Here is a 19,392-nt window from a genome sequence, read left to right as displayed (position 1 = left end):
AAATTGGTTACACGCTCGCTTCACTCGTGAGAGGCCCAAGGTGGGAGCCCCCGTAGAATCGAATTATTTTATTTGTGTTCTATGTTAACTTTTTGTTTTGATGTAGACATTTTAGTTTAAATAAATATGCTGTTTTATTGGAACCATTTTTTGTTTTTATTATGCCCAAGAAATATATGTGTGAGAGGGTGGGGGGTTCGTAAGCACATGAAAACTTTTACAGTGTTTTCATATCAATGAGTACTCAACCCCTATCGTAAATGAGCAACATAAGAATAAGTTCAGAATCATCTCCCCTTGAAGTTGAGAAAAAATATGAAATTACGCTTACAAGATGAAGCAGATTTTGTGGAACATACACAGTTCTGTTCCATTAATGAAAACTGCACACGGATTCCAGTAAAAAAAGGAAACCAATGTAAATAAAATGAACTATGAAATATTTGGGGGTTACAACACAAAATCATAGATGATGGTTATTTGGAAGTTATAACACAACATCATAGATAATGGGCATTTGGGAGTTATAACACAAAATCATAGATAATGGTTATACCAGTATCTTTTTCTATTTTGTTTAAAATAAAAGGCCAATATATTAATATTTACAGTAGAAAAAAATCGTTCCATGTAACTTCATTGAGTGCCTTTTACACTGAAATTCCCGACGCCCTTTGATGCTTTGCATCAATACATATCTTGCAGGTTAAAGGAATTCGTTTGAAATATAACACACTTACTCGGGTACTGTGATCGTAAATACTAAACAGGATGTATTTTAGAATTGTATTTAGGTGCCTGTCTGTTTCTTTTCCAACTTGCCGCAATACGCTCTGAGTATATGAACAGTAAACAGAAGGTATTCTATAATTTTGTGTTCGTATCTAAAATACCAGACGGTTTTGCGTATGGTTTGATCACTATTTGTTTGAGAATACACGTGGATCTGCGTTAAGCGTATTCACTCAGTCCCTTATATACAGGTGCACTATGATATTATATACTTAACGTTTATACCATATCATATCCATACTGTTTTCTGTTTCGTTGACCTCTAGGAGATTTATTTCCCTTAACAATATCAATTTGATGTAAGTCCATGCCTATAAATAATAGTTCAAACGTATGTGTATGTAAGTTTACTCTGTTTATAATCTAAATGTAAATTGTATTGATCGCTGACGAAGTGTTAGATATTGTAAAGCATTTTAAAATGCATTATTTATTGATCAGTTAAAAAAATTGCATTCACGCGATATGTTTCTGGCCTTTTTCTCATGAAAATACGTTTCTTAGACTACCGCCGAAATAAACACACTGTATCGAAAACGACAACGGGATTTTTTTTTAGAAATAATCACTCTTGCGATCGACGTGTTGGTTTACGGGTTTGTTTTTTTTTAAATAAACTAGCAAAATAATAATAACATTTAGAAGATGTTAATTATCAAGAATGGTAAATGTTTTATTTTATGTTTTTGTTAAATCTGGGTTGAGATATTGATGTTTTATTTTCATTGTGGTATATTTTTTGAGGCTTAAGATACACGCAGGTAAAGCAAGGTCACTCATATTGATTAGCCAAACACGATAAAAGTTGATACAGATGATTTTATTAAAAAATAACAAAGAGTGCATCCAAATATCCAAATTATACGTTTGTCATGAAACAAAAATGTCAAGTTCCCGATTGTTTGCAGAGATTTGTAGATATAGAATGCTCATGATGAGTAAAATAACAATAATTATATACGTACGCAGATCTCCGCAATACCTAATTTTAGTATCAATTTTGATGTTACCACTTCCACAAACTTTTTTGCAATGTATTAAGCAGAGTGAACAACTGTTTTGATTTAACATGTTAGCAGCTGCTGAAATGAGTAGTATCATGTAGACATATATTGTCAAGCGCCACCAATTACATAATTTACGTATTTAGCTAAAACAGTTTTATGTAATACCACGCGTGAACTATCATTTAAAACTCGACATATTATGTGTGGGCCTTTAACGATCAATATACCTTAAACTACACACGCCAATGAACAGTACAACACATGAATATGATACTAGTGTTAAGACGATTGAAACAAACTCACATATAGGTCAATACTCCACTCAACCGACGTGTTTTCGAAATAAATAATCCACACTTTGTCTTTGTAAAATGTTAAATTTTGTTTTATGTCAATAGTGGGAACGAGTTAACATGTGTATACAGCACCTGATAAAGTAAGGGTTGATGATATCAACCATAGTTTAAATGGGACCAAAAGTCCATACTTTTACAACTCACATAAAAGATAACAGTTAAGGGAAAATGTTTTAAAGGACAATTGCTGATAAGAATTTAATCATGAAGTTTGAAAAACATTGGGTTACCAGATCGTTTACAATAATAACACTCTGTTGAAAGCGCATTAATTTTACCATGCTCTTGTTTATACTGCACCAAATTGATTTCATGAATAATTGTTTGACATTTAAGAAGCTGTTAGAATACATTGGATGCCGCTGCTTCAGCACATTTCAGTTCTCAGGGTTATCTTATACTCATAGAAGGAATATTTCAACTTTAATTTGTTTATCTTATTTACTTATAAATAAGAAATAGTTTAAAATAAACAGACTTTTGGTTTAAAAAAATTGGTGAACAAATTTCTATAGTTTGGATTATTGGACTTATTATGAACTAAAGGTGGTATAATTGCTTCAAGAAGTAGAAGAACGACTCAAAGAACATTCGCAAGGAGATCGGTAACTCGTTCTTGGGCAGTTTCTCGCACGGAACATGTTTATGGCGTTTTCCAATCACTCATGATGTCCTATCAGATATATTGCATTTCTTAAAGCCTGGAATATTGGACAATTTGTTAGCTTGATGATTTTGACAGCTTCAATCATGGCGTTCTGTGGATTTCTCAGATGTGATGAATTCATTATAAGAAAAAACAATCCACAAGACGCTAGGCCTGCTCTAAACAACTCGGATTTGACACTTCAAAAGGCATACACTGGATGTATATCTAACGAATTCCAAAGTTGATGTCTTCAGGGCAGGTGTACAAATTGTTATAAGCAGGACGGGGTCACCAACCTCTCCATATGATCTCATGAAAGAGTATGTTCAGCTTCGGTTAAAGAGTGGGGATAACCTGGTAGACCCGCTATATAAACAGTTCCGGCAGAATTCTCACAGGAGAGTTCTTCATTCAATGCTTCAGACAGGTCTTAGCGCCTTCTGAACGGAATTGTAAGCATATTCAGGACATAGCTTACGTATCGGTACAGCAACCATTGCTGGGAAGGTCCTATTCCCGCCTATTTGATCAAAACCTTGGGGAGATGAGCCAAGGACTGCTTCATCAGATACATCTAAGAAGTTAAAGACGTCATTCAAAGGGCACATCAATCAATGTGTCATTGTAACAGTATACGCCTTGAATGCATGAGTCATACCCGGTTAGTATAAACATACATGCCTCCGCAGTTTACTCAGTCTAATGCCAGCGCTCACCAAATGCAAGCGCACTATCAAGTTCCCTGATAATATATTTATTTTGGATGTATAATTAACTTATAAACCATACATGTAGTTTATTAAGTACACCATAAACAGTCACACATAGCTTGCGGCAGGATAACAGTTGTAGGCCTTTTGCCGCGAACACGTAAATGCTCATTTCAATCCTAAACTTGGAATTAATATCTTTCTAGTGATATATTCAAGTCATAATGTTTTATAGTTTCAAAGCAGAGTATCAAATCATAGTATCATTATTATGTGTATTAATTAAAGGCCTTTCATGTGCTGGTCGATCATCCGAGTCACTAATTTATTAATTTTTAAATTTGTGCACGTGGTTGTGCAAGTTTCTTCAGCTCTTTTCAAATGAGCACTTCTTTAATTGTTTTTGTCGCCTGTACATTTTGCATATAAAATGGTTGTGTAATTTTTATTTAGCTCTTTTCTAATGAGCACTTCTGTATTTGTATTTGTGCATATACATTTAATTATATACAGATAAGTATACATATTTATTTATATTTTTGAGTTTTTAGATTCACGAAAGGCCGACCACGCGTTTGGTCTTCAACAATTTGTCTAAAGTATTATTTAGAATGCATTTCGATGTGTATGTTTAATTATTAAATGTTTTTCTTGTATTTATTATATCAACATTTAGTACATATCGTTTCGGTAAAATATAATTATAATTTTGATTTTAGATATAAGATTAAATATACGATTGGATATAAGATAGATCTACCACGTATCTGTATGATTATCACAATTTGAATCTATAAATGCACAACTAAAGTCCACTTCAACTATTTGAGGTGTAGTTTTGTGACATTTTTTAAAGCGGCTGACATTTGAAAGCTGTTCTTGTATCACTGGTGATCTGTTTAGTTTGTTAGGTGTTTGCTAAGTTAACTTGAATTATTCAATTCTACTTTAACTTTAGTTTTGCGTGCCATTGAAATCATTGTTTAAAACAGTGTTCGCTTTCCGTTTTTATTAACAAGACTATTTTATGGTTTTATAATGTCACCACGGCCAAATGACGTCGCGTTAAAGTTGCACAGTCGCTACAAGCAATGGGTGCAGACCAGAAAGAGACCACCGGCCACGCGGAATCGAAGCTGCCGGCGCCGGGAATAAATCACGAGAATACGTCCGCACCAGGTACGAGCGCACAAAGTTGTGAGCAAGGTCGCGTAATGAACGTCTTGATAGTCGAATCATCGATCATTAGGGATGCTTATCATCGGGCGGCATACAGAGCAGACGGTACTGATCTAGGATTACAGGCATTCGGGATCAACATCACCTGGGACTTGAAGGCGGGATGATGCGTCTGAAACACTTAAAAGAGTCAATTAATTCTTTATTGCTCTTTAATCAACAACCTGAACTTCTGATTATCCATTGTGGGGGTAGTGAAATCGGACCCCGTTTAATATGAGATATTTCTAACCATTATCGATTCATAGCAGGCTACCTACAACAGCTTTAACCTGGTAAAAATGTACACATCGTCTTAATTCCCGAATAGCATCAATATTCTTCGAGAAATGGAGCTGCTAAATAAAATACCCTGATATTATCAATTGCTTGCGTTTTTCAATCCCAATGACAGTCATGTGTCTGCTTTGGGGTGCGATATCATGTTGATCACTTTGTCTGGGACAATTTATAGCTTTTTGTTTGAGCAACGTTATGTTTACCCAGACCGATGTTAATTATTTCTATTGCTTGTCAATGTTGATATGAGTTCAAAGCCGCTGTATGGCGAAGGCCCCCTGCCTGCGGCTGTGGTTCATTTTGGCACTGTTTAGTGAGCACACACGTCTTCTCGCTTGGAACAAGAATTGTCATGTTGAACTTTTATTTCCCGCCGTTCTCGACGGAATCTACGTTTTATTTGAAATCGTCCCAGCCTTGACATTTTGCTGCTAAACTGGTTTGAGCATTTCTTCATTGGAATTTTATCATGTTTTGAAGCATAATCTCAGCGTCAAGAGAAATACATGTTTATTAGGGTCTATAAAGCAAGTATATTTCATTCCATGTCATTCATTCACAATGAAGTGTTAGAGGTTATTTTGGGGGCTCTCAAGCCGTCAGGCCGAATGACTCCTTTCGTTTTGGACCGTATGCCCCCTAAATAACATCTATACATATCATATTTGACTGTGTCAAGTGCAAACAATCAAATGCCCGTACCTTGGAACAACTGTTATGTGTAGATGTTTTAGTCTCATGGCAACTATAGCCAATATTTCTCACACGTCAAGTCAAACTCGCCCATATAGATCTTACTTTGCGAAGACCACTGCTGTCGCTCGCACTTTTTATATTGCGAATACCACGACTGTCGCTCACACTTCTTACTCTGCGAAGACCACTGATGTCTCTCTCTCGCACTTCTTGGTACCCTTTAACGCAGGGGCACATTTCACGAAAACCGCTGCACTCTCTCTCGCACTCCTTAGTCCCTTGAACGCAGGGAACTTCTTGGTCCCTTTGAACGCAGGGACCTTAGTTCTAGGACAAGGACACCTACTACTGTACCCGACGAACTGTTTCTATTTGTTCTACTGATATTCTTAACGATGTTTGACGCGATATGCATAGGCTTCACAGAACTCCTATTGCCCAAAGAAATTTATTATTGATTTAGTTTGTATATATATGTGTTCATCTGATATGTTGAATTGTATATAATGATTTGTGTATTTGCATTGATACTATGTTAGTGTAATAATAATGATTTAAACAACATTCAGTCTTGTTTATTTGTTGGCCAATTTAAACTGTAATACATTTACCTTCCGCCTGTGCATGTGGTGGTTACGACGGCTATCAAAGAATATCGTATATTTCAGACAAGGATTTCCACAGATTTAAGAGTCAGATCTGAAGCTTTTTATAAAATTGAATCGGTTGCGTGACACTTTTATTCGTACTTTGCTTATCTTGACGTAAAGTCATGAAGTTCAATCGAATGCTAAGATCGACAGTTCTAGCGATTTACCGTATAAATGCTCAATTCATTAGCTGTTTTTATGAAGGTGGGTGTCTGTTTGTCAGCTCTCACATCTGTACATCGGTAATGGATAACGGGGATTTTTTTTCCGCAAAAACAAACGTAAACAACTTGACTAAAAATAGTTCTATTAAAACGTATGACGGGACTAAATGAAATGTTTTGTTTGTATGTTGTAGACTTTATTGAAAGATAAAGAAATGTATTGACAATGCATATACACTCCCTTGATCATGTTTTTGCGTATGTAAATGACTTATAAATATAACTATTAAAGTAATGTTTTACACTGTTTTCAACATTCACAATTCTGTGAACACTAAGACCCGTGTGATAGAACCATGTTGTTGGTTTTTTAGGTTTATTGTCTTCAATTTACGTTGAAATACACGTTTAAACATTATGAATATTAAAACATCGAAATATTTTTTCACTTAACGGTTTGGTGCAAATATTTCATAATATATAATTCAAGTATTAACATGATTAATTTGCCCATATCAAGTAAAGGTTACCTCAACATCATTATTTATTTACCACACTTGCTGTTGATACTCTCTGAAGACGTTAAGCAAACGGCATATAGTGAAAACCCCGGACATTCTTAGTGTAAAAAAAAATATTTAAAACATTGAAATCAGTTATGAGCAAGTATTTTGATTAAAAATACAATAGGACATCGGGAGGAAATGTGCGAATGATTAATTGTTAACATGTATTTGTTGTTGTTTTTTCTACAGAGTTATCGTTCGTGATGTCTTCTGCGTACTTAAACAGTTATTCGATTTTAATTGACAAACCTTCGTGGTGTAAGATTTTAGATGTTGTGGTCATGTAGTTGTGGCCAGTTTTAATAACAGTTCATATATTGTATATGAGAGAAGTTTAGATGTTAAAATATGTTGTTTAGTGTCAGTCCAGGAAAATGCTGGGCTGTTTACATTTTTTTATGAAAAAAATGGCGAAAGCAAAACTCATTAATGTGAGCCGTGTAAACAAGGGAACATTCTACTCAACAAATGTAAATTACGCTGCAAATGTGTTTTTCAAATATTTGCGTTACAATTTGCACAAGCAAATTGCTCTCACATATGCGTTTGCCCGCCCAGTGATTTGGGATATTTTTTACGCGTCGAAGATCTAAATAATGGATTTATTCAAGTATATTGTGTAATTTTGTCTTGTTAACTATTCTAAACTTGTAAACTGACATATAGAAAACTAATATTAACCCACAGGTTTAAAGGCAGCAGAAAACTTGGTAAAGAATTTTCAACCGTTTCAAAAAGTTAAATGCCTTTGAGTCATTCCAAATTTGTAAACCCACAAGTGGCTTTTGGCTACGCACGTGCAACACATTCCAATTGCATTTATAAACACAATTCTTGTACACAAACTCTGATTTACACGCGCTCTTGACTTCGGCATGTAGGTCAGGTGAGTAAAGCCAGCCGATTGGTCTTAAAATAGCATCATCGCAGGCTGCATACCACTGGATCCCTACTACAAGAAGCAAACGCAAGTGAAGTCTATCTCTTCGTTTCTATGTTATTAAATTATCCAATAAACACGTTTTATATGCAATACTAGTATTGTTGTACGACTACCTTTCAAACTATTAATGTTACTCCATATTATTATAATGTTGAAGCACTCGATGTGCTTTTGGCATGTAGTGTAAAATCCGACTATAATCACTTGATGAATTTTATAGACTGTTAACTGCATACAAGTTAACATAATACATAAAAGTGTTTTTGATTTGCGACCATATCAATCCATACAGAACGATACATTAATATCAACGCATCTGATTTCAAACAAATGTCATTGAACAGACCTGAATACGTCTTTCAACTTTCAATTTTTTCTTCCAACTCACCACCTGACCATGTCATGTGACACAACGAAAGTAAAATAAACCACACAAGAAAGATAACACATCACCATTAAAAATTCGTAAAATATGGACGGGGCTACATTTTTTAAAAGTGAATGATTCAATTTCTTAAAAACGTATATATTTGCCAAACTTCTTGCAGCTTTAACAAATACTTGTACTCTGTACTATATTTAAAAAAAAATTGAGCATTTTTGCAAATCTCTTATCCTTTAACTAAAATATTTGAATCAAAATTATGTATTTTTTTCGTTTTCACAAACCCTGTCATGCATCGTATTTGTATATGTTCTTCCTTTCACTTTCTCTCGGAGGCTTCAAACATTGGTTTAGATCGTTTTACTGCATACATTGTAATACAAGTACCTACTGTAGTATTTTATTGTGAATGTTACTTTTTTCCGGATGAAAAGATTCTTAAATGACTATACTTATATATGTTTTACGGCGTGTTCCTTGAACAATTAACCTCCGTTATTAAGATCATTATAAAGATGTTATCGGAATATAGCTGATACCTCTCGGTGTCGCTATGAAATTGAAATTTGCTTAAAATACATGTAAAGCGGAAAACATGTCTATATGAACACAAAAATGTATATCTTACAATATAATGCGATATTGTCCCCGACAAAAACTTTTTACAAAGGTCGATTTTGGTCAAAGTAGATAAGTACACATCTGTCACTTATATTAAAAACATGCATTCAGCTGTGCTGCATATATTAGAAAGCATGTGTGTTGACCAAAATCTCGCTGCAAAAACATGCAAAAAATGTTAATGCTTATGCCATGCCTGTTATTATCATGTTATCTGACAAAATAAAGATTTTGTGTGTATGTGTGTTCGCGAGTGTGTGTGTGTGGTGTGTGTGTGTGTGCGTTCGAGATAAATAAATATGAATAATGCTTTGACAAAGACAAATAAAAATTAATGATTAAACATTTCATATGCAACCTGAAAAGGCGATATATAGGTTAAGTTACTTTTCAAAGCCGTTTGATAGAATTAAATGTAATTAACAGGGGCTAGTGATTGTATGTGTTTTCTACTTGATGTTGCTAAGTTATGGAATCATTTTAAATAGAAGGGACCTAGCTTATAATTATATTTATTGTATTTCAAATATATTGCCTAAAAAGTTGTCATTATGTGAATCTGTTTTTTAAGACACTTTCGCAGTTACCAGTTTTTCGAAAGACATTTGTCAACGCAAATTGTATATATTTCAACAAAACTGTAGCATTATATTCAAACAAGCGATTCAACACTCATAACAAAGAAAAATGTTTATATTATCGGTTGTAAACTGATTATACAAATCATTTAAAACAAAACAGAAAGCATTGTTTTTAGGATTTTTAAGGCCAGTTTATGGAATAGCTTCTTTGAAACATAGAGATTAAAATACAATGCTTAGTAGCATGAAATTCTGAGTGGTCAAGTAGTTGCGCAACTAGATTTTTTATCCTAATGTCCCGAGTTAAAATCCCGATAAAGGATTTTTTCATTTAATTAGTCCCTTGATAACATGACTAAAAACGGTTCAACACATTATATATTATTTTGTACAAACATTTACTTATGGAATATACAGAACAAACTGTGATTGATACCCTTAAACTCTTGTGTAATTAAATCAAATCGAAATAGCATGGTCTTTACATGCTTTCTAATTTGAATTGCGACGCTTTAAGCTACTGTTTATTTACACGTATGTGTTATGTGATTATGACTGAGCTTAGTGTGAGTAAAGGCTAGCAAACAAACTCAAACCCAAATTTGTTCATCAACCGTTCTAAGGCGGTGACCTCTGCTTTTAACACGTTGCTATGTTTTATGGTCATGTTTATTAACGCTTGTGTACTTTGAGATTAATTTTGGCCATGCAACGTGGTAGGACTAACAGCAGCACATTACTTTTGTAATTCACGGCACATTTTTGTTGCATGGCGCTGAAATGTTTATTTCTTAACCAAGTTATTACGCATCAATACTTATAAGCACTCGTGTAAATAGTGTTCTATCACCTTATCAAGAAAATATAATCTGGTAATACCCCGAAAACTAACATATATCATCTATATCAAACACCGACCAGATACAGATAATTTTCGTTTGTTATAAAATATTAAGTCCCAAAATGTATCAATTTGTAGACGCAAACAACGATTACGTTGTTTAAAAACGAAGATATAACAATGTGGCTACTAAATCATAGAGCAAAGAAAAAGTTAATACAAAACGCTTTGAGTGAAATAGTATAGCGTGTTATAACATACCATTACTTTAGAATCTTAACACGTTTTACATGGCAAAAATCACTGGGAGAAAATATATTTATTCATATGCATTTCAAACAAAAACATGTAGTTTAATACAACATATTGTTGTCGTTTCTGTGGATAAATCGTAGCAAAATTAGCAATCAGTTCGGCGACTATATTATTTGTTTTCAATCATGCAGCTTATCAAATTAAAATACATATTTATATTGATGTATATAGTTTATGATCAAGGTACATGTATTTAAAAATGGCACAGTACGCAGAAAACATATCTAATTAACATTTGGATCCATACTAAGCAATTTACATGCAAGAAGCATACTATCTATATACCTTTAAATCGTTGGATTAACTCCATTTTTAAAATGTGCTTGTATAGAATTGTCTTCTTGTGCATATTAATTTGTGTGACCTTCGATGTATTAAAATGTTAATACCTAATTTTTGATAAGTTCATCTTCGATTGAAATGCTATCCATCAAACAATTGTTCCGCCTTCGACCCATCGTGTGTGTATGTCCAACTGGCTGCGTAGTTGGATTTTGAGGGTTTCAATGCCAATCAAGGTGCACCTCTGACTTCCTGAGATGTTACTGTTATTCTGGACGATGCACCATGTACAATGATGGGTTTGATTTGGGCTATTTCTGATCTTAAAATAATTGGGCTGTGCTCTGTGCAAAGAAGGTTTAATGCATGTGCGTTAAGTGTCGTCCCAGATTAACCTGTGCAGCCCGCTTTTATGATATGTTTCGCTTCAAGAAAGACTCTTCTTATCAAATGTCCAGTCAATGCGGAAAATGTCGTCCATGATTCAAGCATGAAATCTTCAGGATTATAAACAGACCTTCGCGTTGGACCTATGCAATGACTCGTGTGTTCAAAATATCGGCCAGTTGAAATGTATGTAAACAAAGGTTTCAAACGGCGCTGGACAGTTAGTTTTCTATGCATAATGTAACGGCAAGAGCGGTAAGAATGTTTTTTATACGTTTTATTGAATTATGGTACCGAGGTCCGTGAACTTTGCAGGGAAAATGCCCTTTACTCCTTGAATATTTAAGTCGTGGATCGGGTCAGATCAATGACGAGTAGAAAAAGGAGAGTTGTGTATCGCGTTATTCCTTATAATTTGACACAGCATTTGTCAACATTTTGCAAGATATGTACATTTCCAGAAAGGAAATTCATTTCTGCGTAGAAGAAGACCAAGTTTATGGAAATCGCTGCTCAATTGATGAAGCTATGACTGTTCAAAGCGATGCACTCTGTTTTCGGGTTGACTTTTTTATTGAATACATTGGTATATATTTATTTGATAGTGAAGTTTATTTTTAAAGAAGTTGATTGTTCGTTATAATTTGATTTTTTGTTCATTCAAAATGATGTTTGTACTTATTAATATCATAGCCACACGCTAACCATCTGTGGTGTAAAACAGTTGTTACATGATGATTATGTACAAGATGTAAACTTACCACTTTGTAACGTAATCAAACTGTAAATGAGTATGAGAAGTTATTATTGGATATTGAGTACATTGGCTTTAGCCAATAAACTATATATTTGAAATTTGAATAATTTCACTATGGATTTAAAACTTCAGAACGTATGCTCCCAAATATAGCGTGCATGTAATATTTAGCGTATGTAACGAAGTTGGTAAACATAACAACAACAAGAACAACGAATTGTTCCTTTCTGCTTAAATGAAAATGAAGCGATCGTAGCAGTATAATGAATAGTAACAAAACAAGAAAATCAAATATACAACTTTGATCTCAGCTTCCGAATGAAAGGGTCGTTCAGTCTCGTTAATAGTAATAATGCTATAATAACGTTAATTAAAACAAGAGCATAAATAAACATCTAGCCAATCAGAAATAACATTTACATCCGGGCATTTACTTGCTAAAAAGAAGCCAAGCTATCGCTATACATGTTTCTGATTTTACAAGTGATATATGATGGTTTGCAGTATTTTACCACTTCTTTTTTTCATCTCTGTGTATTTATTATGTAAAAAATATTTTCTTTTTGATAGCTTTTTAGAATGTCATTCAGTCAACTGTTCCTTTAACATTTACTTCAACAGAAACTTCCATGTATCTTGCCAGTGAACTTTCAACGCCGTTGGTGCTCTCGTTGTAAAACTGTCAGGTTTAAGATAGTGAATATTAGACAAGGTTCGGATAGAAATAAAGGAAAATACACATGTGTAAGTTCATATAGTTTTAGGACTATTGATCTTGTTCCCTGTAAAAGTAATATGTTTCTATTTATTCATCAGTTTGACGTTTCAGATCTTTACAATGTAATCCATGTTCAGTACTGTGTTGTAAAAATTTAGTATTAAATGTAAATTGAGATAATGACATCCTAATAACAATAGCCATGTGGAAAATGATGCAAACAAGTTACTATACATTTATAGATAAGATAATAAAAATAAAATGTATCATATAAATTCATGAAATTGTGAAAGTGTACTACATACCTTTGAAACTATTAGTGGTTGTATTGATTAAACTCAAAATAGAGATGCATTAGATAGTTTGTTAACCCAATGTTACCCAATTGTGTGATGTGATTATTTACAAACAGCTAGTTGACAATACATATTTAAAAAAAAACTTTAAATGCAGCATATATTGAAAATAATTTTTAAAAAGTTATTCTATAAGTCTTAATATGCACAGACATAATCCATCAGGGGAGAATAGACAAAGCATTTTAGAATCTATGAGACTTTATACGTACAATTAGAAACAAAGAAATATGCTTCTGTTTCTCTGGTCTCCTTCCTACCATTGAGTAATCACATGGTTATTAAATTGAATGCGTTTTAATTCCCTTTTAGTATGGTTTAATTTGAGTAGCAATGCTAAGAGGTTAAATATTATTAACACTTATATGTATCATGGATATTGCTGGGCCAAGTGTGAAGTTGAGCGCTCTAAAACCGGTTTAAACCCCCAACGCTTTCCATTGACCGTTCCAAGGCGGTGACCCCAGCTTTTTACTTCTATGAGTGTATGTTGTTTCGTATTCTGCTGTTTCGTACTGTTTTGGCAATTGGCCACTTGCCTTAAATAAAATACCAATTAGTTGTATATAATGAGAATGCAATACTGCTCCAGCAGCTGGAGTTTCGCTTCTTTATATTGTATTATGATACAAATCGAACAATTAAATTAAAAAAATGCTAGGCTTACAAATGCAAAACTTTACTGGAAACTTTGAAATATTAACACAAGCAAAGAAAACAATTAAGATATAAGTGACAGGGTGTTTTAAAACTTTTTTAAATCGATGAACTCTTGATTCTATCAAGCTGGTGAAGAGGTTTTGTTCTATCAGGACCGGTACTTAAACGGTAAATCAAATATCATTATTAATGAGTTAAATGTAGCATTTACTGATCCAGAAGTTATTAGTGCTTGTAAGCAAGTACATAATGGTAGATCAGGGGGTCCTGATAATCTGCTGAATGAGAGTTTTAAATTTGGAATTAGTTAGAAGAAGTTTTATCCTATTACCAGATGAAAATCGATAGAATAACAACGATAGTATAAATAGCAGTAGAAGAAGTTTAAGTTGTTTGTACTTAGTTAAATAAATTGTTTTAATATGAGCATTTCCCTGAAGGGTAGTCTGTGGATTTTATAGTATATTTACACATACACATAATGAGCATGATGTTAATAATTACAGAGGTAAAACATCATAAAGTGCTTTTGAGAAATTATTCACTAATGTAATGTGTGATGCAGATTTTTTTCTGCTGTAGATGTAAGACAAGGGGAATCATAATCACGATTCCTATGTTCTACTTATTTGAATGACTAAGAAGATAATTATATGTTAAATTGTTTTAAAAGAATTGATGTTGGTATGCTAAAATTATTTTGATTGTTAAATGCAGATAATATTGTAATTATGGAAGAACAGAGGAGGAAGCTTTGTCCTTGTTAGAGGAATTTTATGTTATTTGGAAATTATGTGTTAACACGAATACAACAAAGGTTATGTTGTTTTATTAATGGGGGTACAATTTGGGAAGGATATTAAAGTTTTGTACAAAGTCCAAACATTAAAATTGTTAAAAAATTTACATATATTGAATTGTATTTACAGCAGAAGGATCTTTTGCGACTACTTTTGAAACACTTGCTGGCCGAGCCTTAAACACTGTTTTTAAGCTTTATTCATTATTATTCAGTGTTCCAACAATTTCAGTTCATATCAAATTAGAGTTGTTTGATAAGCTTGGTTTACCAATTTAAATTATAGGTGACGTAGGTGTGAAAATTCAAACAAAAAATTATGTTGTATATGGGGAACTTGGAAGAACATCATACAAAACTAAAAGAGCCAATAATATAATACGGTACTGGCTGAAATTTATTCAGTTAGAAGATCTCACGTATGCAAAGTGCATGTGTATGAATGTAAAAAATAAACCAAAAACACTCTCATGCAAAATATGTTTGTAATCTGTTGCAGGGCATCGGCGTACATTATGCATGGCTTAACCAAGGTGTAGGTCATGAAAAGTTTGTTCTATCCTTAGTAGAGTCTAGATTTAATAATACATTTATCCAAATTTGGATGTCAGAACTTAATAATTCTTTAGAAGCAATACGTTTAGTCAGTTTTGTAAATCTGAATTGCATCCTTACTTAAAACATGTTAGTATAAATAAGTTGAGATTTGGTCTTTGTAGATTAAGAGTTTCGTGTCATAGATAAGAGATTGAATCCGGAATATGTGAAACTATACATTTTCAAGAGAGAAAATGTCAACATTGCAATTTTCTTGAGGATATTTGTTTATTTTTCATTAGAATGTTCCTTTATATGATGCTATTATAAAATTGTATATAAATAAACATTACTGGCAAAGACATGACATGATAGTTTATTGACTTAATGCCATCTGATAATACAAGTACTAACATAAACTGAGCCTTGTTTGTTCATAAAACATTTAGTCAAAGAAAAATGTATAAATGTTATTATGATCGTGTATAATTTATTACTCAAAACTGACTTCTGTATATCTTGTAGATTCGTCTGCGTTTTAATGTTATCGTTATAACATTGTAAAATTGATCCTTAAAGCTGTAATCCAATTGTCCTAGACCTTTCCATGTATTGATACTTTATATAACAACTTATGATATTCAATACTGATCACATTTCCCTGCCTTTATATAAACTTTACTTTTGTTTTGAACATGTATACTCTTGGACAGTGTGTCTATTGTATCTTGAATAAACCTAAACCATACAATTAAAATCTTGCACTTTTACATAATATAAACAACATAAATTTGAGACAAAGATTGCAACACAAAATACAAATGTGCAGTGTGACAAGCCAACCGACCAATAAGGGGATACCGGTATACCCCCCCCCAAAAAAAAAACAAAAAAAAAAAACAACAAATTTGTTTGAAGGGGTATACTAAACTGCGACGAGAAATCAACCATCCAAATATATAAGTTAGAGATTCAGAATAAATTGTTTGAGCATTCCTTATACTGTTTCAATAAAACTCTGTCCATTACACGGTGATATACGATTACCACTACAATTCTGCCCACCGTCGAAATGTTATACTTCTGACAAAAGTTCCGTATCCTTCTTTCAAAAATATTACTCAAACTCTTTGGCGAGTCCAGAAATCAATGAAAAAACAAGAAAAGAATGTAAGTTGGTAATACAATTACATCCATCGAACGAATTATATATTTAACATCGAATTGCCGTTTACCGCATCACAATTGAGTCGCAATTAACTTCAAAATAGTGAAAACAGTTTGAGCATGTCGTGAAAGAAGTGATTTCATGAGGCGATAAATCGTATTTTTGGAGACTTTAAACCCTTTAAATGAAAGCTTTTTGTTAAACGGTATTTAATGGTAGAATAATCAATTTACAACACATTATGGCATGCTTTATTGAATATAACTGTGATTTTTACATACGTACGTGTTAGCATGTATGCACCGCTCAACACTGATATTATAGAAATATGAACACCGCTCAACAATGTCCGTTAAAGCACCGAATCTTTATGATATTTTGGCACCGCTTTACTCTGATCTTTTCCTTTCAGAAGGAAGAGACGTTAAAATGCATGTTTGAACAAGCCCAAGGACAAGAAAAAGAAACTTTTTCCTCCTGGTGCTGAAGATTATACCAGCGCATCTCCAGGCGACCGTCGACCGGCATGTACCAGTTCGACGTCTGTCAAAGAGACACCAAATGATTAGTTACGCCCAGCCTTTCATGACTATCTTGTAAATGCTCCACAGAAACAAGAAAACAAAAAAGCAAGGTCATCAAGAAAGAAATTATTTCAAAATATCACTTTAGAAAACATGACTGAAAAAGTGACACAGCTATAACCAGGTTTTTTCAAAAATGACACTCGGCAAATTTATACTATGACTTTTGTAACTTTATCCATTTGGTATGTAACAACACGTTTCCGCTAACAAATATTGCTTTGCTATTGTTTCTGAATGCTGGACATGTAACTTTGATAAATGGAAGATTATCGTAAATAAATTCAGCTAACGATGGCTCGTTCTAGCACATCATTTGAAACCATGTGCAGAAGTTAGCGGTACCGCGAATTTCAGTGACACGGAATATAACTACGGTGTTTATAATCAGTGTGGCGCGGTGCATGGATATTTATATAAGTGATGGATGTTTTTACAAACAAATTAGGCCTTTAACATTTATCGAAACAAAAAAACAGGTTTGTATGGCATGTTATTTTTATATATACAATTATTTAAGTCTGTCACATCAGGTCTGGCACCTCGACAATCATCTGAATCTAACATTTTTATCACAAGTACGAATGGTGTCGAGCGCGACACGACTTTTTGTAAACACTATTTCAAAGTCATGCTAAATATTTTACTATTGTAAAACTTTTAAATAGACGACATATTGGTTCAGAAAATTCGATGGAGTGCTTAGAAAGTGGCAATCATTTTGCAGTGTATTATAATATAATATTTTGTCACCCGGTTACCTGATGTTGCTTCGTCCGCCATGTTTATTTTCGTCAGAAGGATACGGAGCTTTAGTCACAAATATAAAATTTAGACGGTTAGCAAATCGACCTATCATCGTGAATTAGGTATGGTTAGACACGCCCTTGTAACCTACCGGTTGCAATATCAGATTGGTTTGTAGCCATCAAACTAGGAAGACGGTGGTACAAATGAAAGCTTAAAGTTTTCACTATTCATACAATGAAACGATATTATTTGAAACAACGAAAGCACTGACCGGGCGAATAGTGCAAAGCTGGATAGAAAGAAGAGGGGGTATATTGTTTTGCACATGTCGGTCCGTCGGTCTGTCGGTCCGTCTGTCGGTCCGTCCACCAAATGGTTTCCGGATAATGACTCAAGAACGCTTAGGCCTAGGATAATGAAACTTCATAGGTACATTGATCATGACTGGCAGATGACACCTATTGATTTTCAGGTCACTAGGTCAAAGGTAAAGGTCACAGTGACTCGAAGCAGTAAAATGGTTTCCAGATGATGAATCTTGAACGCTTAGGCCTAGGACCATGAAACTTCATTGGTACATAGACCATGACTAGCAGATGAACCTATGGATTGTCAGGTCACTAGTTCAAAGGTCAAGGTCACAGTGACTTGAAAGAGTAAAATGGTTTCCGGATGATTACTCAAGAACGCATAGGCCTAGGATCATGAAACTTCATAGGTATATAGATCATGACTGGCAATTGATCCCTATTAATTTTCAAGTCACTAGGTCAAAGGTCAAGGTCACAGTGACCTGAACAAGAAACATGGTTTATCACGTATTCACACAATGGCTGCCATTACAAGTGAACGCCCATTTGGGGGGCATGCGTGTTTTACAAACAGCCCTTAATTCACGAGACAATAGAAAATGAAAACGCAATAAGCCCAGGGGGGATAGACTTATTGAGAAGCAATGGGCACGTCAAATCTAATATTAGATATGGGTAAACAGATCAGTGGGAAACCAAATTATCACGACTGGAATCGCTCGTATTTTTTGTCGGCGTTGGTGGACACATGGCTTAACCCCCACCCCTCCCCCGAACAACAAAATCTCATCTGATTTATAGGATTCGCGAAAACGACCTCTTACGATAAAAAAAATACGGAATTCCGTATTAATACAGAAAACTTTTACCCATGCCTTTTAGAGTCCCCATCAAACCATGGTTCACACCAAAATTTAAATCATCGATGTGGTTTTGTAGAATATTTTTAGCTCACCTGATTGCTAAGGGGAGCTTTTCTGACTGGTTTTTGTCCGTCGTCCGTCCGTCCGTCCGTTAACATTTGCTCGTAAACACTCTAGAGACCACATTTGTTGTCCCATCGTCATGAAACTTGATCAGAAACTTTACCCCAATAATATCTCGGCGGAGTTCGAAACTGGGTTGTGCCGGGTCAAAAACTAGGTCACTAGGTCAAAAAAAAGAAAAACCTTGTAAAGATTGTAGTAGTCACATTTAATGTTCAATCTTCATGTAATTTTGTCAAAATCGTTGTCTAAATGATATCTTGATGGAGTTCAAAAGTGGATCCGGTGTGTTGAAAAACAAGG

The 19,392-nt window shown here is 34.0% G+C and overlaps 1 protein-coding gene and 1 long non-coding RNA gene across 2 annotated transcripts in view; one reads left to right on the top strand and one right to left on the bottom strand.

Annotated features, from left to right (window-relative positions):
- Positions 1-2,299, bottom strand: part of LOC127857428 (neural cell adhesion molecule L1-like protein) — a 40,498-nt gene extending 38,199 nt beyond the window's left edge. Inside the window, exon 1 of the mRNA XM_052393824.1 lies at positions 2,103-2,299. The gene's annotated coding sequence lies outside the window, so the exon portion shown is untranslated. The remainder of the gene's footprint in view (positions 1-2,102) is intronic.
- Positions 2,300-12,854: 10,555 nt separating this feature from the next.
- Positions 12,855-17,339, top strand: LOC127857143 (uncharacterized). The gene is made up of 2 exons (XR_008038350.1): positions 12,855-12,964; positions 16,871-17,339. It is a non-coding gene; the product is annotated as an uncharacterized LOC127857143 (long non-coding RNA).
- Positions 17,340-19,392: the final 2,053 nt, after the last annotated feature.

This window comes from Dreissena polymorpha, chromosome 14 (genome assembly GCF_020536995.1).
Source record: "Dreissena polymorpha isolate Duluth1 chromosome 14, UMN_Dpol_1.0, whole genome shotgun sequence".
Taxonomy (NCBI): Eukaryota; Metazoa; Mollusca; class Bivalvia; order Myida; family Dreissenidae; genus Dreissena; species Dreissena polymorpha.
Note: the sequence above shows the minus strand (reverse complement) of the source record. Positions and strands in the feature narration are given on the sequence as shown.